The 25,776-nt window shown below is 38.5% G+C and overlaps 1 protein-coding gene across 7 annotated transcripts in view; it reads left to right on the top strand.

Annotated features, from left to right (window-relative positions):
• mid2 (midline 2) overlaps positions 1 to 25,776 on the top strand; it is a 158,236-nt gene that overhangs the window by 36,634 nt on the left and 95,826 nt on the right. For 3 of the 7 annotated variants that reach the window (XM_084430326.1, XM_084430322.1, XM_084430323.1), the window contains one exon: positions 7,709 to 7,797. The gene's annotated coding sequence lies outside the window, so the exon portion shown is untranslated. Of the gene's footprint in view, positions 1 to 7,708; positions 7,798 to 23,979; positions 24,185 to 25,776 lie in introns of those variants that run through there. The other 4 variants (XM_084430324.1, XM_084430320.1, XM_084430325.1 and 1 more) reach the window with 2 other exon arrangements.

The following is a 25,776-nucleotide window of genomic DNA, read 5'->3' as shown; positions in this document are numbered from 1 at the left end:
ATATTCTGCAGATATACTGGATGGATATTGATTTATCAAAAACAGCATTTGTTCGGGGGTTTGTTGTGTAGCTGTGTTTAATCATAACATTTCACATTTTGGTCTGTTTTCTTCAGTCAGCCAAAGCAATACTTTTATCTATTCTTCTGCTTTTCATCCTACACAGAATGTCTGAAGCTTGGCTGTTATTTTCTCTTTTAATTAGCTGAATGATAATACCACGAGGCAGTGAAAATTCCTTGTATTTATTTCTTTATGAGAATGTGAGAGCATGCTCTTTTTTTCTAATGCACAATAAATAGTGAGACATCATTGCTTCACCGAATTGAGTTTTTGCAGCACAAATGCGGGCTTTCTGTGTCTAATGGCACTCCTCCAGACTATCAATATCATCTCTGTTCCAATGCACATAGCCAAGATATCTCATAATTCACAGCTTGCAAACAGAGGATGCCTCACAGACATGGAGTAACATGAATTTCTGTGATGTTCATTTTTGTATATGTGTATACAATGACCATGTTTATCTGTCTGGGTCTTCCGTACCTAGAAGAGAGATAAGGAAGCACAACAACTCACTAACCAAGTGTCAGTTTTTGTGTATTTACTTGCACAGTTAATAGAGTGGTTTTAGTTTAGTTTGTTGTTGTTGTTGGACTTTGAGTTTGCGTATATTATATAATTTCATTAGGACCACAAAATATATTTTTAATCTGTCGATCTGTTTAATCTTTAATCTGTTTTTATTTATTTATTTTATTATTATTATCATTTAATGAAATTCAGTGGGGTTAAATCTTGTTTTAATTGTATGGATAGAAACAGTTAAATCATTCTTTGGGCATTTTTATGTTTGCCTCCTCTTCTTTTGGCCAATAATCATCGTATTTTAAGAACTTTGTTTTGCTTAGCCAAGAAAAACAAATAAATAAAATTAATTTATGAAATTTTTCCAGCCATGAAAAAATGGATTTTAAGTCCAAACAAAAACATCAACAGTCTAACAAACTGGATAAGCAGTTAAAGGGATAATTCACACAAAAAAAATATTTCTTCGGCTTGACACAAAAGAAGATATTTTGAAGAATTAAAATCGGTAACCATTTGCATTTGACCATGTTTGGTCGGTAACCAAACAGTTGGTGGGCCTCATTGACTTTCGTGGTATTTTTTTCCATACTATGGAAGTCAGTTAAGCCCATCAACTGTTTGGTTACCCATATTCTTAAAAATATCTTCTTCTTTTTTTCAGCAGAAGAAATCAATTCACGCTGGTTTGGAACAACTTGAGGGTGAGTAAATGATGACAGAATTTTCATTTTTGGGTGAACTACCCCTTTAAATGGACCATGAATTGAGAAATCTAATTTTCCTTGAGATTTTGACATATAAGAGGTAATCATACTATAAGAATATCCTGTAAGTTTCAGAACTGAAAACGTCCTTGTTAGTCCAAAAACAGCTTTTATTTATCGGCCACAATTCTCATCACTGCAACCTTTCATGCCACGATCTAAATATAATGCCATATATCTAAATACAATACTATAATCAACACTTTTCACGATTAGTTAACCTTGAGAGCTGTAATAGTAAAAACACGCTAAACATTTTCGATAGAGTTAAATATGTAATACTTAGCTATTTCATATGCAAAGACGTAAGCCAATCACAGAAGTGCTGAAGTCTCACAGCAGACACGCCCCTTCAAACAGAGCGTTTAAATCAGAGGGCTAAAATCAGGGTAGGAAATATTTCTAAATTATTACCATTTTTAATGTAAAACTCATACTAACATTATGGGCCCTATTTTAACGATCTGAAACGCAAGTGTCAAAGCGCAAGTAACTTTGTGGGCGGGTCTTGGCGCTGTTGCTATTTTCCCGGCGGGATAAATGACTCTTGCGCCTGGCGCAAATCTAAAAGGGGTTGGTCTGAAGTAGCTTCATTATTCATAGGTGTGGTTTGGGCGTAACGTGAAATAAACCAATCAGAGCGACATCTCACATTCCCTTTAAGAGCAGGCGCGCTTGTTCTGAAGCGGATTCCTATTATAACGGCGGATTTGCCAGGCGCACGACAGGAGCGGTTCAAGGCCGAGGAGACCGACGTTCTCGTCAGGGACGTTGGGGATGGAGAAACACACCGAAATTAACTTCGGTTAAACAGGCGTATGATAATTTGGGTAAATGTGTAAGCTAGATGTATGCTTTTATAATAAACTGTCTATCTATCTATCTATCTATCTATTTATCTTTCATAATAATGTATGATTTGCAAAAATGATAACTGCTGCGTCTGTGTAGATGAGAGAATCAAAGTGTGTGCATGTTGTGCACGCGCTACATTGATTAAGGCCAAGCATGCGCCCTTAAAATAGCATATGAATAACATGCGCATTTTACAGGTTTAGAAAACAATTGCGCCACTGACCGAAAAAAAAAAACAGTTTAAAGTCAGTGGCGCAATTGTTTTCTAAACCTGTAAAATAGCATGAGGGAACGTTTGCGCCGGAACACGCCTCCTCTTTGCGCTGAACCGCCCCGGGGAGCGCAAGTGTATTTCTTAGTTAACCGACGTGCGTCTGTCCAGGGAAAAGTCTGCTTTGCGCGGGTGCAAAATAGGAATGATACATGCGTCCGTGTAAAAAGTCAATTGCGCTGGGTGCAAGATAGGGCCCTATAGGTGCACCCCAGGAAACATAAAATAATAAAATAATGCAATTCCTGACCCCTTTAAGACTTCCTTGTTTTTCAGCAATTTAGTTATATGACTACAGGGCGATTGATTTCATATTCATGAGCCAGGCTGATAAGGTTTATAATGTGTCCCTCCACACTTTTCAGATCATTCTTACACCCTTGGTGGTAAGAGAATGATTTAACAAGTTAGGATTTGTGCTGGTTTCTGTTTACATTAGAAACAGGCGTCTGAAATAAGTCTTGGTTCTTCCTTGTGAAAGCTCAAGAAAGATTTTCTTTGTGTACTCTGACTTTTACTTAATCATCTCTTGACTCATCCCCAGAGAACATGCCCAGTGGCCACTGTTGCTTTACCCAGTCAGGAGGTAAAGGAGGGCATTGCTCATTAGTCTGAACATCATTGGCTGTAATTAAATTTAGCCCCAGAACAATGCTCATTCTTCCATGCTGTATTATTTCATCATTTGACTAATCATTAAATAAGCTTAATACAGTATCTGTCGTCTGCAGTTTCACATGAGAGGAGACGGTTGTTCTGGCTAGGAATGAGTGGTTTCAGTTTGGGTTCCTGTAATCTGTCTAGAGGCTGCTAATGTGGCACCGATTTTCTTTCCAAAATGTATGCATTTTCGCATTTTGAAGGAATAGTTCACCCAAAAATGATTCATTATTTCCTCACCCTCATGCTGTTCTTTTTTAAATGGAATGCAAAAATGATTGAATCTTGAATTTAAATGTATAAATTAATTGTAATCCGTACCACATGCCAAGGCACCATATTTTTATTTTATTATTTTTTATTTATTTTAATGTTGTATAGAACAGATCTGAAGATTCTTCCATTTCTTTATTTTAAGAATGAATTGAAATAAAACCAATCACATGGTACAATATTTTATTTTTATGTCATTGTATAAAGAAAAAAAAAGAAAAAAACTTTTTATTTAAGAATGAATTGAAATAAAAAACGATGACATGAGACTGTAATTTTTTAATTTATTATTATTATTATTTGAATACCCATGCATTGAAAAGATCTGATGATTCTTTTATGTTCCTTGGAAAAAGTACCTGCTTGCTTGGAGTATCATTTTTATTTTCAGGTAAATGATCCCTTTAATTCAGAAGTGTAAAGATGCTTTAGGTGAGGCTGAATCACACATGTAAAAGAGATTTGGAGCTCAGTCTGAAGCACTTGTATTTCACATAAGTGAGGAACCCAAACACCAGTCAAGCAGAAGAGTTTGAGCCAGCCTTGTGAAAATCAGATAAGTCTGACTAATGCTGCGGTTAAATGGTGTGCAGTGTCTGTTAATGCTATTGCCTTAAAGTGCAGCCTCATGAGTAATGATGTCACTGTACCAGCAGTGGCTGCTTTTATGATTGACTCAGAGTGTTTGGAGGACTTGTTCTTTCCATTGCTTCTGCTTTCACAGCACATGGCCAGCACACTTCCTCTGTCTGTTTATTCTGCTGTTTTATTCCGAGTACATGTGCTGCTTTCATGCTCCACTCACTCCGTTTTAGTTTCTTGTTTTCCCCTGGAGAAACAAATGCCTCCAGTTGTCTGTTGTGTTTTTAGAATTTCAATCTCCAGTCTCATCCCAAGTGTGACCCATTGCCACTGGCCTCCGTAATCATATGAATGACATAAACTGTTATGATATATACAAATCTGTTGGAGTTTCCAATGTACTGAATTCATGTATGTCCAAAAGATCAGTAATATAAAAAGCTAAAGGAGTCCCCGGGTGCAGTCACACATTGCAGCTTATTCTGGCCATGAACCGCACACTTAAACAGGGAGAGAACTGACATATACAGCGACCAGACAGTTTTTATATGATGTTTGTTTTAGATAGATTGATGTAAAAAAAAAAAAAAAACATTTAAATAATGAAGCAATCTATGCATCAAATGGTCAGCAAACCCACCAGCTTGTGGGCGTTCTTTGACCTGCTGAACATGAGACTATGCTGGATGTGATTTTAACGCATATAATTATGTGTATAATCTGATAACATTCCTGTTTTGTAAACAAAAATAAATGATGAGCTTTTAAATATGCCATATGGCCTCCCAGAGGTTAGCATAAATAAGCGAAGGGTGCGTCTCAATCAGCTCCCTATCTTCCAAGGTTGTGAATCAGCATATTGAATGAATTCGGGCACTGGCAAGGACAGTAAGGACCCTGGCTCACTACACATTGGGACATTGATGACTCCATTTCTGTTGACATGACAACATCCTCATTGTACAACATCACTACTGGTATTTATGAAAAACAGAGGAGCTGATATCTTTCTGTTGTTGTTTTTTAATGTTATTTAAAGTACATTATGATAAATACTTTGCTCGTTACACATACGTGCAACATTTCAGCCATTAATAAATTATAAATGGTAGCTATATTATGTTCATTACATTTCTAGCGTTGTGTTCATGCTGAAATATAATAAAAAAATGGTTTGTATTTTATAAAACATCTATCGCGTGTCAATATGTGTAGTGAGTTGGCTCACTTGATTTATGTTTCATGCTTCAGAACTTCTGTTAAGGGAACAGTGAGCATCGATGCTCCCTGATTTTCATGGGTGTAATGTGGGATTTTTTAGGGAGCGAACGCACTGGTAGGATTTTGCGATTGAGATTAAAATGGCCGAATCCCTGATCAGTGCCCTGACTACTGAAATAAGGAGCTGATTGAGACGCATCTGATGTCTTTATAAAAGCCTCTAGCCAGCATTGTTTCAATGGCAATGATCACACTTTTATCCTTTTGAAGCAATTGCTCAGTATTGATTGAGGTGATTTCAATAGAAGAAAGGTGAATTCAGAAACCTCACTTATTCCTTTTGTGATTTTGCTTTTGTTAATGTGAAAGCTGTCTCCTTAAAAGAGTTCATTTGCAAGCAGCAGAAAGCCACGTTTATGTGACACATACAGTATAGATGCAAGTGCCATTGCATCACTCTGCTGCACATGAGAGCACCAAATAAACAAAATAAAAAGAAACACCATATATTGACCCGGCTTCTGTGTTCTATCATGTTGCGTTCACGTTTGTGAAGTTTCGATAGAATTAAGTGTGTGAAAACAGACCAACGCAGGGGTACCGGGAACAATCACACTCAGATTCGGACCACAGACAACGTGCCAAGTGTGAAAACCCTCTAAATCACCTTTTGAAAGTAATATTGTATTACATCGTTACACCAGTAGATGGCAAAAAGTGACTCATTTATTCACTTATTCATTAATTCAAGAGATTCGTTCAAAAACGTTATGAGTGAGTTACTGAATCATTCATTCAAACAGATTTTTTTTTTAAAGGTACACTTTGTAACTTTTTTTTCTTCAGAATTTACAAAATTATAGATTGAGCAAGTACATCATGAATCCATCTTTTCTTTTGTCTTATAACTTCGATACACCTATAATAAGTGTTTATATTCTGGCAAACGCAGTGGAGTATCCCAGTGTGACTCGTCTTTAGAGCCCTGCACGGGCCAAAAACTCCAGCCCTAACCCGGCCCTGGCCCGTGGTGTTCAAGCCCTACCCGGCCCCAGCCCGACAACGGCTGCAATCACTTTAAGCTCTCTCTGACGCGCGCTCTTTCTGTCTCTGCTACACGCAAACACATGCACGGCACATCACACACTACTAAAAGGTAAACTTTTATTATTGGCCTGAAACATCACCAATCATGCCCACAAATATTGAACAAGACTGTCCATTAGAGAGAAGCATAAGCATGCAGTAGAGAATATAGCGCTACGGGATCCAACCGCAAAAATAAGTAAATAAACGGCCTACCTTTCTTTGCTTTTAAGTAACTGAAGAACAATGTTCAAAACAATGTTCAAAAATGAAGAACTCTTCGCCAACTGGCTAATGTTAAATAATATTAATAAAAAATTAAATAAAAAATCCAACTTCTCCCTGATCCTCTGCATGGTCAACTGTCACCTGTTAATGCACGTGAGTGACGGGTGCGTATTGCGTTTGTGTTGCTTAGGCGATGTATAATATTTATAATATAATAAATATAACAATATTTCATACACATTATGTGACGTGTGCTCTGCACGTATATTATGGGCACAATGAAAGGAGAGAAGCTAAATAAGCCAGAGTCCGACCTGAACCCGATCTGTAAAAAAAGTAAAAACGGCCCGAATGGGCTTAGCGTGTCGGGCCCCGACGGGTCCCGACGGGCTTGCAGACCTCTACTGTTGTAGCTCCGGCTACAATGTTCTTCCGCAAGACGCATGCAGTTTTTTTTTATTATCCGCTAGAGTGCCAGAAGTTTTTTTTATATAGAAATAGATTTTTTTTTATTTTTTTTTACAGACTGCAACAGTTAACATTTTGTCAGAACATATAGTAAATTATTTAGTTTAGTTGTCAATTCATAATCTTGGGAGAATAGTGATCTCTATTTTAAGCAAACAGTCATGATTTTCTCAATTTATCCAGAGTCGTGCAGCTCTATTACATTATATTACTGCTTTTACTGTATTTTGATCAAATAAATGCAGGCTTGGTGAGCATAAGAAACTGCTTTAAAAACTTCAAGTAACACTTTACATTAAGGTTTCATTTGTTAAAATTAGATAACTACATTAGTTTACGTGAACTAGAATGAACAATACTTTTAAAGCATTTAGCCTATTAATCTTAGTTAATGCTAATTTCTACATTTACTAATACATTTTTAAAATCAAAAGTTGTATCTGTTAACAGTATATGCACTGTGAACTAACACAAACAAACAATGAACATTTGTATTTTTATTCAATGACATTGTCAACGGTTAATAAATGCTGTAACTATACTATACAACTAATATGCATTAACTGACATTGCCTTATTTAAAAAAAATTACCAAAAAATCATACTGACGCCATTCTTTTGGAAGGGTAGTGTGTATACATGATACTTGTTTGTGCTGCACAATTCGATTTGTTTTAACCTTATCCTCTGTTTATCTCTGATCTTGTAGGAGGAGTACGTAATGAGATTAGTCTGAACCTCGTTTACCAGTTTTGATTCATATCAGGCCCTGCTGTCTTGACTGAATTACAAACGCAAGTAAGTTTAAACAACCCACTTACTATTAAGCAATAATTCCAGAATTACCATGTAACCCACCCAGGTTCACCCAGACTGATGTATGCCTGCGAGGGCTGCTGATATGTGTGTCGAGGTCATCAGTAGGCCAAGGGGCTGCCTGCCGAATTACTTTGAAGCCGCTCTGGTTTGCTCTGTTAATGATCTGTCATTTTAAATGGTCCACGCGTGAGAATTCATCTCACATGCCTCACCAGCAGCAATTCCCTCACTGGCTATTTCCATTCACAGCATGGTGAGACCGCATTATGCCTCCTAATGACTTGTGTGAGGTCTGGCGGTTTACAATGAAAGCAGAGGTGCCTGTTCTGTATTGATTTTGCCTTAAGAAGATAAGATACACTAACATGTTTAAAGAGACTTTAATCCTAAATAACCAAGGCTCGACTATTCATTTTTAATGGTAATAGTTTCTAAAAGCAGGTGCTGTGTTTATAATTGATTAGAGATTCATAAACGTATTCAGACTAAACAAAACACTTCTAAATCACATTATAAGCAGACTGGCCTCGCTAACATTTCTCATGTCTGATGTGAATGCTGATTATGCAATCATACATTCATGATCATTTCAGCTGTTGTGGACCTTCTGTCTGAAGTAAATGCTTTTTTTGTTTCTCCACGGATATCATATGTGTGAGTGGATTGCTCTTTGTTATATCAAACTTTTTGATCATTGCATATAAAGCCAGCTGGTGATGTTTCCAGTTCAGGGATTAGAAATATTTTGCATAACAAAATAGAAAAGACCAAAGAAATGTTCTCAGTTAACTTTCAGAATTACACTTCCTGTCATAGCACAATGTGTACTCTGGAAAAACCTTTAATTGACCCTTCGCTAAGCCACGCCCGAAAACCGCCACTGGCCAATCGTGGCTTAGCAACCGTAACTAGGCGCGGGAGGTCTGGCAAGCTTTCGAGCGAGGGAAACATGCCGAAGCGTTGTGCGTATGGATTGTGCAAATCTGATACCCGGTATCCTAAAAGTTTGGACGGGGTGGTGGATTTTGTTCCCTTCCCGAAACCTAAAACCCAAGGGGAGAAATGCCGGGCGTCATCTTTATTTATATAGCGCTTTTAACAATGTAGATTGTTCCAAAGCAGCTTTACATTGATAATAGGAAATTAAAAGTAAAGTGTTTTGGCTTTATAGCTCTAGAATAAAGTTATTGTCCAGCTCGTGGATCAAGCAGTGTGATTAAAGGCAAGACGGAGGCTCACTGACATAACGTTACTTAAAAATAATATATTTCAGCATTTTGTTAATCGACAGCTAAACTAGTACCCCAATCCAATCACGACTCTCCCGGTGTTAGTTCTAGTATAAGTAAAAGGTAGTTAGTAAAAGGAGGGAACATCAGGGGGCTTGCTGGAGATCTCCAAGGAAAAGGTTGGTATGCAAACTTAATCAGTTCATAACAGCAACGTTAGTCACTTATGTGACCCGCGACGTGTGAGCTGTAGCCTGGCGCACTAAAAATATAAGCGGGAGAATGTTATCATTGCAAAGTGGTCAGGCTAATGTCTTGTTTATTCCACAATACTTATTGATAAGCTGTTTGATTTATAAATATTAGATTTTCAAAGTTCACTCACCCTGCTGTGCATGCACATAGCTGTTCCTCAATTTGTGTGTTTCCCATTTGAATGGTCAGCGTATGAGGCGACTGCTGCTTGCGCTGGGACCTAACGATCTAGGCTTTAGCTTCAATTTTGATGAAATTATTCTCTAATCGTTTGCATATTATGTCGTGGATAGGCTATATCCCTCGAATGCATACTGTCCCTTTTGTCTTGCTCTCTCAGATTTTCACCTGTTCGGCAAAAATGACTAATTATCTCCTTGGGAATGTCTGAAACCGGTGCATACATACTGTAATAGACGTGCCAGGCGCAAAAGCTTGACAGGCGTAGCAACAGTAACTAAGGAGGGCGGGGCTTAGCGAAGGGTCAATTGTGGTGTTAAAACAACAGTTTTTTTTTTTTTTTTAGAAATGAATGCTCTTTATTTAACAAAACCACATAATAATGTTATAAGAACTAATAAACAGCCAATATCCTAGTAAGTAACCGGTAATAACAGGTAAGTAACAGGCCAAGTAATATGCATCTAGTTAATAGTGAGAATTGGACTCTAAACTAAAGTGTTACATAATATTGTTGGTAATTACAGTGGCAATGTATGAAAAACTCATTTTGTACAATGCAGAGACTATAAAACATAAACTATGAATTAACTGTTAACTAATAGTTTGCAAATGATTTGTAAGTACTTTATTACTGTATACTTATTATAAAACCTTACCCATCATCTACAGTACACACAAACTGACCACCAACCGCATATTTCAGTCACCATTTAATTTTTTACATCAACTGTCACAGAATAGTGAAAAGATGCATCTATGCTGCATTAAAAAATTGATCAGATAAAGGTATCTCAGTAGAAAGGATGTGACCTTTGGATTCAGATTTGCCTTGGTACTGTTCATATCATGGCTGCTGAGGCAGCATTTTTCATCTTTTGGATGCAGCCAACATAACTGCAACACAAAGGCTGTCATGAGACACACGCTGCCAACTTGTTTTTACAGGCTCTGAGATTACCTGGATTTGTGTGTGAGAGGAATGTAACACATGGTTAAGTGCGGTGGACCATTCATTACTTATTTTACAACTTGAATCACATTTTACTTCCTATTGCTTTCCACAGGGCTGTACAGGCCATGAAATCAAGCAAGCTTTTCCATCCCCATAAAACAAATCGTTGCCTTCTGCAATCATCTGCTCTCTAAAAGCCAGCGCTGAGATAGCCCTTAGCACAACTTGTTGCGCAATTTAAAGTCGCTAGTGATCCTATTCTTTCTGACAGCTAACGGCAGACACTTAGTTCGAGACCACATGTGGAGCTGGTCGCTCAAGAAGAGCGTTTCACTGGGCTCTAAAAGATATAGTCTTTTACTGGCCCTGCGTTTTGTCTTTGACTGTAATTTCTTTTTCGTAAATGCATAAATGGTGTACGTCTAAATTAAACGGAAGCCTAGCAAGTCTTCAGATCAATTCACCCCCTCAGCAATCATGAAGGCACTAGTGACAGACACAAGCTGTAAATACCTAATTATTTTACTTTAAAATCAATAGTAGTGTTCCTGCTGCTTTATTGGCTGGATTATTTGTGTTACTGCTATTCTGTAAATTACTTTTAAAGGCAATAGTGCTATTACCCACTTTTAATTAAGGTCCTCTTGTCATCTGTATTGCGGATTCAGGAAATGCTATGCCTCCAATCTCATCGTACTGAGAACTTGATATGAGTTTATACAGGGCTATACAGAGCAATAAGGAGGGCCACATGGTCTCCTGTAATATATTGAACATTGCTCTTGCGAATTCAGCTCTTGAATACATAACCCAGGTAAAGGTACATAGTCTTGGAAGTATTATTAAGAATTGAATTAAGAATTATTGTATGAGTGTTAATTTCTTTAAAAAATCTTACATATGAGCAATATCACACGGGTAGCAGTACATGATATGGCTGTATATCAGAACAGCTGTAATTCGGCCATAAAAACGAGGCCGCAGGGAATCACGCAATATCACACTCATAGCCATGTGATTTGGCTGTATGCTGATATACAGCCAAATCGCATGGCTATGAGTGTGATATTGCGTTTATACAACAGTACGACGGCAAAAGCGAGTAAATGAATAATAAACAACAACAGAATGTCATTAAAAACCCTCTTTTGTGCAGAACTACTTCCTTCCGCCACAGATTAAAATCTTAAGTTGACAGTTTAACAGTTGAGTCCAAGCCTCCATTACTAATTCTAAAACGTTATTTTAGAACTAGTAACGAAGGAACGTTGAGCCGCTTCATTGAAGCTTATGTGTAAGGGATAATGTACATTCAGCCGGTTGTTATCTCAGAATCAATCCCGACAGGGTGATCAGGACCCTGACGTGAAGCAGAGGGTTCTTGTGTCAGCCTGAAGGGGTTTATTCTGAGATAACAACCGGATGTACATTATCCCGCTTATTACACGGCTACTTGCTACATAAGTAAATAATTAGACACAAAATATTGATCTGAGTTGAAATATTTTATTAGGTCTTTAAACGCAAAGCTTCCGCAGATAGAGCAGATGGTAGTGCGTCAAGTTCAAACTAGACGGCCATTTAAGGAATATATATATATATATATATATACACTCACCTAAAGGATTATTAGGAACACCATACTAATACTGTGTTTGACCCACTTTCGCCTTCAGAACTGCCTTAATTCTACGTGGCATTGATTCAACAAGGTGCTGAAAGCATTCTTTAGAAATGTTGGCCCATATTGATAGGATAGCATCTTGCAGTTGATGGAGATTTGTGGGATGCACATCCAGGGCACGAAGCTCCCGTTCCACCACATCCCAAAGATGCTCTATTGGGTTGAGATCTGGTGACTGTGGGGGCCATTTTAGTACAGTGAACTCATTGTCATGTTCAAGAAACCAATTTGAAATGATTCGAGCTTTGTGACATGGTGCATTATCCTGCTGGAAGTAGCCATCAGAGGATGGGTACATGATGGTCATAAAGGGATGGACATGGTCAGAAACAATGCTCAGGTAGGCCGTGGCATTTAAACGATGCCCAATTGGCACTAAGGGGCCTAAAGTGTGCCAAGAAAACATCCCCCACACCATTACACCACCACCACCAGCCTGCACAGTGGTAACAAGGCATGATGGATCCATGTTGCCAAATTCTGACTCTACCATCTGAATGTCTCTACAGAAATCGAGACTCATCAGACCAGGCAACATTTTTCCAGTCTTCAACTGTCCAATTTTGGTGAGCTCGTGCAAATTGTAGCCTCTTTTTCCTATATGTAGTGGAGATGAGTGGTACCCGGTGGGGTCTTCTGCTGTTGTAGCCCATCCGCCTCAAGGTTGTGCATGTTGTGGCTTCACAAATGCTTTGCTGCATACCTTGGTTGTAACGAGTGGTTATTTCAGTCAAAGTTGCTCTTCTATCAGCTTGAATCAGTCGGCCCATTCTCCTCTGACCTCTAGCATCAACAAGGCATTTTCGCCCACAGGACTGCTGCATACTGGATGTTTTTCCCTTTTCACACCATTCTTTGTAAACCCTAGAAATGGTTGTGCGTGAAAATCCCAGTAACTGAGCAGATTGTGAAATACTCAGACCGGCCCGTCTGGCACCAACAACCATGCCACGCTCAAAATTGCTTAAATCACCTTTCTTTCCCATTCTGACATTCAGTTTGGAGTTCAGGAGATTGTCTTGACCAGGACCACACCCCTAAATGCATTGAAGCAACTGCCATGTGATTGGTTGATTAGATAATTGCATTAATGAGAAATTGAACAGGTGTTCCTAATAATCCTTTAGGAGAGTGTGTATATATATATATATGTTTCTAGCATGTTATATGTTTGGCAACAGTTCTTTTAACCCTAATTGATAGAGTGTGTAGCTTTTCATTTCTTAAAGGACAAGTTCGGTATTTTACACTTAAAGCCCTGTTTACAGATCCTTTCTGATGAAATAGAACGGTTAAGATTAAATTTTGGACAAATGCTGCTGTCCCGAGAATTTTAGGTTTCTTTCGCTTTCCCCCCCACCAGTAGACTGATTGTATAGGTGCACTGGAACAGTCCTTCCTAAAACGCATTAAACTTTCGTTTACAAAGACGTGAAACTCACCGAGTGGTCAGGGGTGTTCAATGGTATGCTCACACAAAAATCGCTGCAAAAGATGCTTCTATTTCTATTTCATCAGAAACGATCTGTAACCAGGGCTTTAAGTGTAAAATACCGAACTTGTCCTTTAAACAACCATAGGAAGACGCATCATGTATTCCAGGACGCCATATTCCAGGATGACAATGTCAAGATTCATCAGGCTCAAACTGTGAAAGAATGGTTGGGAAGGGGGCATGAAGAATCATTTTCACACATGAATTAGCACATCTGAATCCAGACCTTAAATTCATTGAAAGTAATAGATATAGATATAGTAGATATAGGCCTATATGTGATATAGATATATGATATAAGTAGATATATGGAAGCAGTATGCAGAGGTTTTTTTTTGTATTACCATATAACACTCCAGACATGAGTTGAGAACCCAGTGGTAGGACAGCATGGCCTTTATCTCAGTGGGATCCACAACAGGGGGTCTACTCACACTTTAACATCTTACACATTGTGACATTTGTGGCTCTATTGCTATTTGCTAATTTATTTTAAGAGAAAGATAGGAAATTAACTTTAGATAATTCAGAACATTCAGCTATAAACACCAAATAAACTCCTACGTTCCTGTGATGCATTATAGCCACATTCTGCATTCTGTAATCTTTTGCATCACCAATCGATTTTAAACATTGTCATGTAATGAATAGTTGCATGGTTGCTTCTGATTTATTGATCATTTGGTTTGTTTCCTAAGAATGTTGAATAAATGAAGACAGTGCAAATGTTAAAGTTATAGGGTGTGAGTCACAAGTATGTGAATGAGGTTATGCAGGCTGAAGAATCCCTCTAGGGACGGGGGGAGGGTACAACTGACATTTGTGGCAGTTTAATTCGGTTAGTCAGTGTGAAAGCATCTGTGTATGATAGTGATGGGGTCTGCGTATTAGAGCTCCACATTTCTGTCAGAAACAATATGTCTTTGTTCAACTGAAAGTAGCGACAAAAACAACAGTGATAATATAGCCCGCCTGCTGTAGCTGCAGCCTGGCCAAGACAACAGCTCAGCCATTGCTTAATAACCAAGATACACAACAACATATAGAATATAAAAATATACTGTGCTTCTTTTATTCTTAACTATTTCTATATGCTTAACTATTTATTTTTTTATTTTTTTATTTTTTTGCAAGGATGTTGTCATTTTCTAGAGTATTTTACATTCACAATGTGTTATTCCATTAGTTAAAGGTTGTTGTTTTCTAAAACATCTAAATGAAGTGCTTGCTTAGAAGAAAAATCAAAGTGGGTCTATTGCCATCTCTCTACGGTAGTGTGGGAGTTACAGTGAAATAAAGTCTGACGAAGCTGCGGTGCAGAAAATATAAAAAAATTTTACAAGACAAGCACTTAACATCGTGTCAAGTACAGTACACACTATACTTGTAAATACAAAACTATGCAGAAATGATTTATTGAAAATACTTAAAATAACAGAGTACTAGATGTGTGCCATATTGTGCATGTTGATTTTATTTAACTCAAATATTATTTTTTTTTAAGCAAATGCATTACAGAAAATGTCATGCTTCTGCTAGAAGATATAGTCCTTGACATAACAGAATGTTGCAGTGGAACAGAAATTGTAGTCCACAATGGTAAACAGGCATTTTATTCCATAGCTGTTAGGTCAAGAGTTTTAAAAAAACTGGAGTTTTGTATTATTTACAAATCAGAGGCCTTTACCACAACTAACTGTTCTATAAAATACAGAAATACCTAGGCTATATGTTAAGCCTGGTCTATAATCATATGCATAAAGCAGGACTATGGCAAGTTTAATTTCTATGTATTTTAATTTTACACACTGGACCTGTGTGACCTTTCTATGGAAGCTTGTTCCCGCCACAGAATAAAATGTTTTAAAAGATAATTGCGACTTTTTATCTCACAATTGTGTGTTAACATATAAAGATATAAAGTCAGAATTGCATGATATAAAGTCGCAATTGTGTGTTATAAAGTCAGAATTGCGAGATATAAACTCAAAATTGCATGTTATAAAGTCCAATTAAGGAAAAACAATACTTTTTTCCTCAGAATTGCGAGTTTATATCTTACAATTCTGACTTTATAACACAATTTCGACTTTATATCATGCAATTCTGACTTTATAACTCACAATTGCGACTTTATATCACGTAACTGAGATAAAAAGACCGAATTACGAGATATAAACTCGCAAATGTCTTTCAAAAAAAAAAAAAAAAGCTTTCAAATGGCTCCAGTGGTGTGTAACCTGTGCAATGAACAGACACAGAAAACTGGCCAACGGAAATAGGGGGTGATCATGGCAGCACCCACTGGTTGTTCAAGAAACCAACTTGTGTATAGCTACACAGTGCTAATCAGGACATGGTCAAACTGTTCTAAAACAGGAACAGACATGCTTTAAGAACAGTGGGAAAGTTCTGTTTGTGATTTTGTGCACGTTGTGGTTCAGCTCAAACTCAGATGAAAGTCAGTGGTTTTATAAACCAACCAGAACTGGACAGCCCATCTGTCTTTAGCTCCACAGCTTCCTGTGAACTTCAACCACTTTCTATTTCTGCTGCAATCAAACGGTTTTCTTTTTTTTTTCTTTTTGTTATTGTTGTTGTATCTTCTCAGAGGCTTGATTGGCTCATTGTCACCTAACCCTGCCTCCAATTTAAATATTTTGGAGCATCCATCCGTTGAATGTGTTTGAAAGTTTCATTAACATATCTAACTTGAAAGCCGATCTGATCCATCTCCTGTGTTTCCGACGCATGAGGGCGTGTGGAGGCAGCTTGTCGCCCACCTCAGATAGTCAACAGACGGAGTAAAAAAGGGGCGGTGATGCGTTTCCCCTGGATCTTCATGCTGATGTGTTGATGATGATCTGTTATGTAAGCAGCCTTCATGTCATTGTGCTTCCTGTCAGCTAGAGTTTTACCCTCATTCTTTCACCCAGGCTTCTCAAACCGTTGATCAGCAGCTTGTAATATTTCATCCTCTGAAATAAAATTTAAAAAAAGAGAAAAGAATGGCAGGAATGTCTCAGAAGCATTCAAGGCATGCAGGCGGCACTAGACTCTTTGACTAGAATGAATGAATTCATCATGAAATGAAAAGGACAGTTTCTGAGAGCGCTCCCTCTCAAAAATTACCACACTCCAGCAAAATACAAATTGATTTATTCTCCACATTATAATAATTTTCCCCCATCTGGACTTGAAAGCTTCTCGACGAAGCTCTTGCAGAAATTGTCTTTGTTACGTCAGATGACCGCAGACACTGCTTTTTATGTTGCTGTAATGTCTTCGGATGTATCATCTCCCCTCAGAGTGGAATAAACTTTACAAGTCTGACAGGTTTTCCTCTTGCAATGGGTGTGTCATATGGCAGCAAGCATTCGGAAAACACAGTGTTTTTCTTCATCTACATGACCACAAGCATTTTATATCAGGCCTCACTGGGCCTCTCTGTTGACTAAACCACAGTCAGTTTGCATATTGGCTGCTTTAGGAAAACACTCATATTAGGTGGCAAGAACAAACTGTACTACCTCATGTTGTGTTTTCATGTTTTATGGGGACTTTCCATAGACATAATGATTTTTATACTGTACAAACTGTACATTCTGTCCCCTAACACTAATCCTTCATTGCATTTTTACATTTAAAAAAACATCACTTAGATTTATAAGCTGTTCCCTTTCGAGAGCGGTAACTCTACATTGCGTAGCAACGCTACGGGAACTCCTCCCTTCTCCACTTTTGTTGAAATCTTATGGGCTAACGCCAGTTGGAACAGCTGGCCAATTGTCGCAAAGTACGCAAGCTTTCGCCACGCACCTCTTCTTCTCTGAGCACGGATCTTAGCCTGCCGCCCAAGCCTTGTGCCAGCAGCCATATCACCCTGTAGCCCAAGACTGGTTACCCACTGAAGCTAAGCAGGGCTGAGCCTGGTTAGTACCTGGATGGAAGACCTTCTGAGAAAACCAGGTTGCTGCTGGAAGAGGTGTTAGTGAGGCCAGCAGGGGGCGCTCACCCATGGTCTGTCTGGGTCCTAACACCCCAGTGTAGTGATGGGGACACTATACTGTCAATGAGCAGCGTCCTTCGGATGAGACGTTAAACCGAGGTCCTGACTCTCTGTGGTCATTAAAAATCCCAGGATGTCCTTCGAAAAAGAGTAGGGGTGTAACCCCGGCATCCTGGCCAAATTTGCCCCTTGGCCTCTGTCCATCATGGCCGCCTAATCATCCTCATATACTGATTGGCTTCATCACTGTCTCCTCTCCACCAGTAAGCTGGTGTGTGGTGGGCGTTCTGGCGCAATATGGCTGCCGTCGCATCATCCAAGTGGATGCTGCACATTGGTGGTGGTTGAGGAGATTCCCCCTTTCATGTAAAAAGCGCTTTGAGTAGGCCTGCCTAGAAAAGCGCTATATAAATGTAATGAATTATTATTATTAATTAAGCCGTGCAGATTCACGGCCCACCAGGCTGACAAGGCCTACGCATCTGCGGGCGAAGCAGCATCTGCTCTTCACTCCATGGTTATACTGCAGGTGTTCCAGGCCAAACTTCTACAGTCCCTGGATGGCAGCGTCACGGGCGCTGACATCATCAAGGATCTGCACGCGGCGACAGACCTCGCGCTTATGGCGATCAAGCATTCCGCCCAGGCCATCGGCCGCTCCATGGGTTTAATGATCGTCTTTAACAGGCACCTGTGGTTAACCCTAGCTGACCTGACGGACGCGGACCGTGAGACGCTCCTTAACGCACCAGTCACTCCCTCCGGCCTCTTTGGTGATGCCGTGGAGTCAGTCACGGAGTGTTTCTCCGAGACGCAGGAGCGCGTGAAAACGATGAGCTATGTGACGCCCCGTCGCTCCCTCCAGCCCTCGTCAAGATCGCTCTTCCTCTGCGCCTCGCCCCGCTCAGAACTGTATTCTTGTACAGAACCTATTTGTACTACTGTATACGTTTGGTACCATTCTGGGCATTATTAGTGGGGTAATTTACGAGATACATCCTTGGATCCGTTAGCGCCTGCACTAAGCCATCCGGCTGATTTCTCTAAATAAGCTCTAACTTTAATAATGTTCAACCAAGGGAAAAAAGGCTTCTGGTGGGGTGTTTGGCTCGAGGTCATGGTGCAAAGGACCCTAGGTTGATTTTCCTCCGAACCATCCCTTTAAGGATCTTAATTAGCTGGTTCAGGTGTATTTGATTAGGGTTGGAGCTGAACTTTGCAGGAAGGAAGATCTGCATGAACAGTATTGGGCACCCCTGCCATAAAGACTTTTTCAGCAGCTGCAAATAAGAAATCAATGGAAAATGTCTCAGTATAGTTCATAGCACATTTATTTATTTAGCTACCTTTTTAATTTTTTTTTACTAATATCATTCAATGAAATCTCTTTATACAGTATTTAGAAGTCTTGTTTGCTCAGTTGACCGTGGGTACGCTGCACCTATGGCTCTCGTTGAACCTCCGCTGCAGGGTCCATCATACTTGCCAGTTAGAAGCAAGTGCCCTTGATTTCTGAACTCTGTTGTAAGTGCAAGTGTAAATTGTTTTGTCAGCAGTGCCGTGAGACTGTATATTTCTGGACTAACAACCCAGGAAGCAATTAGCAATTGTTTGTTTTGAATTTTTCGTTGTTTTGAGTGGTCTCACATAACACTTCAGACATTAATTGAGAGCCAAGTGGTAGGACAGCATGGCCTTATCTCAGTAGGATGCCCTCAACGGGGGGTGTGCTCATATTTTAAAAGCTAATACCATGTGTCTACTTCAATTTGCAAGGTTTTTCCCAGAAAAAAAAAAGAAAAAAAAAAACCCAGGAAATTAGGTTCACATTGCTTAGCTGAAAATCAGGATGTTGCTAATAAACTCCAACTGCAGGTTGTGTATTTAATATGGTACATTCTTGTTATGCATTGAAGTAATTTGTAGGGGATTTTATAGCTTTTTAAAGTGTAATCAGGTAGTCTGTCTTGAGGAGCTCTGCCAATCAAATTTGAGAACCAGAACCAGGGCTGCTTTTCCCAAAAGCATTGTAAGCTGATTGTAGAGACCATTGGTGGCAATTGTTCACCGATCAACTTAGGATTGCGATGCATTTGGGAAATGCAGCCCAGACCTTGTACGGTATGATAATGTTTTTGCTATAGCTTGGGGCAAGTTGTCACACATGTTTAATAGTTATTTTATTTATTTAAAGTTAAGTCAGTTACAGTGTAATTTATATAAAGTTAGAATGTATTGATTAGTATTAGTTTTTGTTGGCTAAACAATGGTTTGATATTGTTATCTTTTACATATTTGATGTTTCATATCTGTTTGACTGCTTAAAGGGATAGTTCACCCAAAAATGAAAATTGTCATCATTTGCTCACCCTCAAGTTGTTTCAAACCGTATGAGTTTCTTTCTTATGTTGAACACAAAAGAAGATACTTTATTTTGAAGGTTTTTATTTTGTTAGTAACCAGGGCCCGTATTCATAAAGATTCTAAGAATCCTCTAAGAAAACTCTTCATTTAGCTTAAAAACTTTTACGTAGGAGTCTTAGCTTAAAAGCGATTCGGGACCGATCTGAGAGCAACTCTGAGTAAGGAAAAGACAAAAACTTTCATCTTAGTAAGGAGGCGGGGTTGACCCCGTTGCTATGTATGACACAATCTTTTGAAGACTGTGATTGGTTGGTTGTCCAAAAAAAAAAAAAAAAAAAAAAGTGATTTTAAGTATAGGGTCTCTAAGCCTTCACTTTGAAATTACATGCATAATTTTTCCTATTTGACCGTTCTCTCACACACACACACACACACACACACACACACACACACACACACACACACACTATATGTGTATATAAATCCTTTTTTTTATTTACCATGCTTTTAATTTCCTATAAGGTATTTGATTGGCTTAGAATGATACAAATTGTTCCACTCTTTTCATTTACACTGATTGCTGGCATGTCTATTTAAGTGGTGGTTTGAATGTTGGTTTTAATGTATCAAACATGGAATTTTCCCAGTTGCCAAATATCATAATGTAGTGATTACTTTCATTTCTGGCGCTATGGCATTTCTGCGCTGTGTCTCTAATCTATAGCGTCTTATTAACTCACTGTCATCCATTGTCTGCAACACATTTCTTCTCCCTCTTTGTCTTTCTGCCATTTTCTCATCTGCTAAAGAAACTCTTAAGCCTCTTAAAAGTCCTTGTCCGTGCTCCTAACAATTTTGACCTTAAAGGTACAATATGCAAGAATTTTGCATTAAAATATCCCATAATCTCAAGGCCAGTGTTATATATTTTGTTAAGTTGATTACTTACAATATCCCAAATGTTTCCAACTATTTTTAGAGCGTTAGAGCAGGGGGGAGCTGGGAGTCGCCAATCAATTGCGTCACATCCGCATTACCCTCGGTTTCCGCTCGTACTCCGTGGAGTCCTGGACAAATGCGGAAGTTGTAGTTGTAGCGTCTATCAAGCAACATACGTTAGCTTGTTTCTTGCTGTCGTTATGGAACACAATTATTCTTTACTGATTGCAGCTGGTTCTGTCGACAAAGCATGCTTAATTTTATATTTTCCAAATGTAGCATTCGGTAATAGTTATGTTTATGTAAGGGAAGTATTATTGCTTTAGATTTGTGTTTAGTTTATTGACATTGTTTATCACGTCTGGTGTTTATGGCCATGTAAATAAATATAGCATGTGTTATACATAAAGATTAATCAGTATTTTGGCAAATTATGTGGGTATGTTCGAATGTACTTTTACAAAAATTGTTTAGAAAACGTAAAACTGCGCCGCGTTATCACAACAATGAATTCGACATACAGTAACATCTATGATAACCAATTTAGTATTAAACCTTACTTTTCTTGCGGTTAATTCATTTTAATGAAATAAAAGTGTGATGAGGTTTAAGAGTCAGGAAGGAAGAAGACAGGGGTCGGCGTGACTGGGACTCGTACTTTATTAAAATAAAGCAAAACAAACAAAAGTCGTGCACAACGCGCATTCACCGTGGCAACCGCGGCGGCACAAAACAGTTCAAAAATGAGAGCTCGGATCCACCGGTTTTCTTTCTCTGCGTCCAATTTTCTCTTCAGTCTCTCTCTCGTTCCAGCGCGGCTTATAAGCGGTCTCTCCACGCGGATCACAGCAATAAGACACAGTTGTTCGTCATTTGCACTTGACCTACTTGCGTCCCACGCTCGTCTCTTCTCTCTCCCATTACAGACCGCGCTGAACCACGCCCCCCTCGCCACAAAAAGCATGTCATTATAAAAAAAGAACTTAGCCTCATCCATGAACATGATTTTTCGATTCCCGTCTGACTGATTTACATCCACGGTGGAGTTTAAAACGACAGTTCCCATCATTCCACGCTCCTTCACATCGTCATCAAGCTACGCCGTTGTTGTTGTTTGGAATGTAGCGCCCTCTAGCGGCAAAAAATTCTTGCATATTGTAGCTTTAAGACCTCTTTTAAGGGTTAAGATGCTTTCTGAATTACTTTTTTCTTTACTAGGATTTTTTCTTTAATTTTAAGAGTAAACGCCCACATTTCTAAGAATTTTCTTAGAATTTTGTCACTAGGAGCTACTCTTTGCATTAAGATTCTTTATGAATACGGGCCCAGATATTTGACGGTCACCATTGACTTCTATAGGAAAAAATAATAAAATGAAAGTCAACGGCTTCCGCCAACTATCTAGTTATCAACATTCTTCAAAATATCTTCTTTTGTGTTCAACATAAGAAATAAACTCATACAGGTTTGGAACAACATGAGGGTGAGTAAATGATGACACAATTTTGGAGTGAATCCCTTTAAATTCCAAGAGGTCCTCGCTGCAGCCTGTAGCACGATGACGTAGCTGGATGATCCAATACGTACTGAACGCGCATGCGCGGTGGTGTGTTTTGGTCTGTACAAATAAAAAAAATAAAAAAAACTGAATTTAAGTTAAATATAAATGATCACTTGAGTGACAACTGCGTGATCTGACTGCTGTGATCAGTTTGTATATTAAACTTAAATTCAGTTGTTGTTTTTTTTTCATGGCATGATGTATGTACATAAAACTCCGTCGACTTCGTCGCTATAGAAACAAAGACGCTAAAATGCAATCATGTAAAGAGCTTCTCTACTACTTATTGTGAAATTGATTTCTTTATATTTGCTATTAGTATTATCCATACTGCAAAATCCTTGTTTTTATTCAACTATGTGTGTGCCTAATGAAAAATACGGGACAAATCCCGTCCCTTATTGATTTGATACGGTGTCCTGGTATTTTAAGTTGTTTACAGACCGTATTGTATTGTAGGCCTACCTCTAGGATTAAAATTACAGAGACAATTACTTGACTCATTTTTGCTTCCACTCAAAAGCAAATATGACCTGAATAAAATAAAATGGCTTTATTTTAAAATGTTCTGTATACACGCATTAAATCCATTACGTTTAGGTTTAAAATTATGTGATTTAAAATGTTGTAAAATTAACTATTTTGCATGTATGTAGAGAGAAACTAGGAAAGCATCACATTTATGTAAATAATTACTTATTCATCAATAATTACTTATTACTATTTATCAGTAGGCTGCTACTACTACTGCACAGGTTAGAACATCATCTCAATACAATATTGAGCACTTAAGACCAGCGCATGGAATGCGAATTATAACCCAAACACACCTCCATCCAGTATGTATTGGATCATCCAGCTACGTCATCGTGCTACAGGCTGCAGCGAGGGGTGTCTCTTAAATTCGGCTGAAAAGCCTATAGTTTGTCTAATCCCATTGTGACAAGCCACTAAATATAAATTTATGGTCATTTACCTTTTTTCATATCACTGTACAATAGCTTTTTTGAAGTCAAGACTTAAGTGCTTATATAGAAATAATATAATTCACCAGAGGGGGGAAAAAGTGCCATGCCAACTAGCCTCAGTCTCCCGTTTGCTGTAAACCCCTAACTGAGACAAGCAAATGACCCTCTTTATCATCATAGTATTTGTTCTCATAGCTGTCCATGAGTAATTCTGTTTACCATAAATCTCTGTGGGATTCTCGTTAATAATATGCTATCTTATATCATCTCTCAACGGGTTTAGGCACAGTTATACGCGAGGTGTAACAAATGGGTCATGGCAGCTCCTTGCCGGTTCACCACAGCCGACCATAACATACATAATTCCTTTTATGGTTGATATTGCTAACCGTATAGAGACGCAGGAGTGCCTTCTGGTGATGAATGACCCTGTCAATAAGGAGAGCCTGACTGGAAGGAGCCCGTAGCCGCTCATAGCCATCATTCGGGAGACTCTTTGCGCGTGTGTAGCCGGTGGGAGGAGCCCGGTTTCCTGCGATTGTCTGCCTGTCTGTCTGCTCTCGCTCTGCACTCATTTCTCTAAAGTTGCGTTCTCGAGACATACTGCGTCGCAGAGGACTGCGCGTCGAGACAGTAACACTTGTTTCTGATATCAATATTTCTTTTGTGTCTCCTTTTGGTTTCTTTCAAGATGACAGAAGAAAAGAATGTTCGACATTTAAAGCTGGTATGTGAGTATGTGGTCGTATGTCTCGCTGTGCTGTAGTTAGTTGCGCTTTGGACAGGATTTAAACTCTGTCAGACGGAGGATAGTTTAATGCATCCTGAAGTAAACTAATAGCGGAGAAGTTTTAATAATTCTTTGAACCAGGGCTGTGTTGCAAAACCTACTGAGCTGCTTACCTAGACGGTGTTTTGTGGCATCGTAGGCGCTTCGAAATGCTGTCTATGTAGTGGACTCGCTAGATATTGAGAACAACGCACGTAACAGTCGGTGTGTTTTACTTCTTAACCTGCCAGTTTGCTGTTGCGCTTTATTTCGACGTTGTCTAGATAAACGTCTGTTTTGTGATGCTGACTAACATTGTATTGTAGCGATCAGCAGTGATGTTCTCCTGTAGACAGAAATAAAGGGATGATTAATGTCATTATGTGAACATTTGGAGGATTTGCGCATATCGTTACCATTGCGTCAAAACATCCCTGAGAAACTCAGCGTTTCTTTTAGTATAGACTTCATAATAAGAGAAAGGACAACAATACTGTGGCTTTTAAGTAATAGTGTCTTTAACGTATAGACTATGTTAAGATTAAAATTGTATATTTTTATTATTTTATTTTTTATTATACTATTGCTTTTCTTTTTTGTTCAACACCTTTGGAAACTTTTTATCGTTTTTTTTTTTTTTTTTTTTTTTTGTCAAAGATGTGGTTTGAACCTGGGATCCGGGGCCCACTAGAACATTTAAAGGGGGCCACAACATGTAGCCTTGTAAAATAATTAAAATAAATTACATTATAATAAAAAAATACTGCACCTTCATAAACAAGTGCCTTATGTGCATGTCTTACTCTAACTGTAAAACATCTTTATTTTATTTATTTTTGCGTTTAAGGGATATATAGTATATGCTACTTGTGATCAGCTACATTGTTATATGAGTCTGTACCTTTAAGTGTTTATCCATTTATAGTACATTTATAAACATAATTTATATGAAATTGAAATTCATTTAACAAGCCTACCTGCCTGAAACTGTGTGTATCACTCTAAAAATGTTGGTTGTAGTTTTTTTTTTTTATTATTATTATTATTTATTTTTTAATATTAGCATTACTCACTGGTTTTTGATTGTTGGAAACTCATGCTACTTTTCCAAATCAGAGCATAAATCCATAAACGGCGGTTTGGATCCGTTTATATCACAGGACCTCAGCTCAATTGTTTTCATACCTCAGCTGTTTTTGATTTGGAAGTGATTGTTTACACTTCTTTGTACAATATAATAAGCGTGGTTCTTTTGTTGAGCTTTTATCAAAGGCTGTCAAAGTCCTTTAACAGAAAGCAGGTATTATGGGGGTTTGTTTGTTCCTCTGGCATGCGGAACACCCTGTAGGCAGACCCCGAGTTGAAGGTCATTAAAATGTCATTTAGCAGCTGTCATTTTTTAAATATTTTGTGGCAGATTGATCTGATTTGCGTCTTTGATGAAAGAGCAACACTGTTGGCTTACATAGCTCATAGTGCTAAACCATTTAACATTTATGACCAGAATACATAAAAGTGATATAGTCATGTACACCATGGCTGTCAGGCCC

The sequence above is a fragment of the Rutilus rutilus genome, assembly GCF_951802725.1.
Source record: "Rutilus rutilus genome assembly, chromosome: 14".
NCBI classification, from domain to species: Eukaryota; Metazoa; Chordata; class Actinopteri; order Cypriniformes; family Leuciscidae; genus Rutilus; species Rutilus rutilus.
Note: the sequence above shows the minus strand (reverse complement) of the source record. Positions and strands in the feature narration are given on the sequence as shown.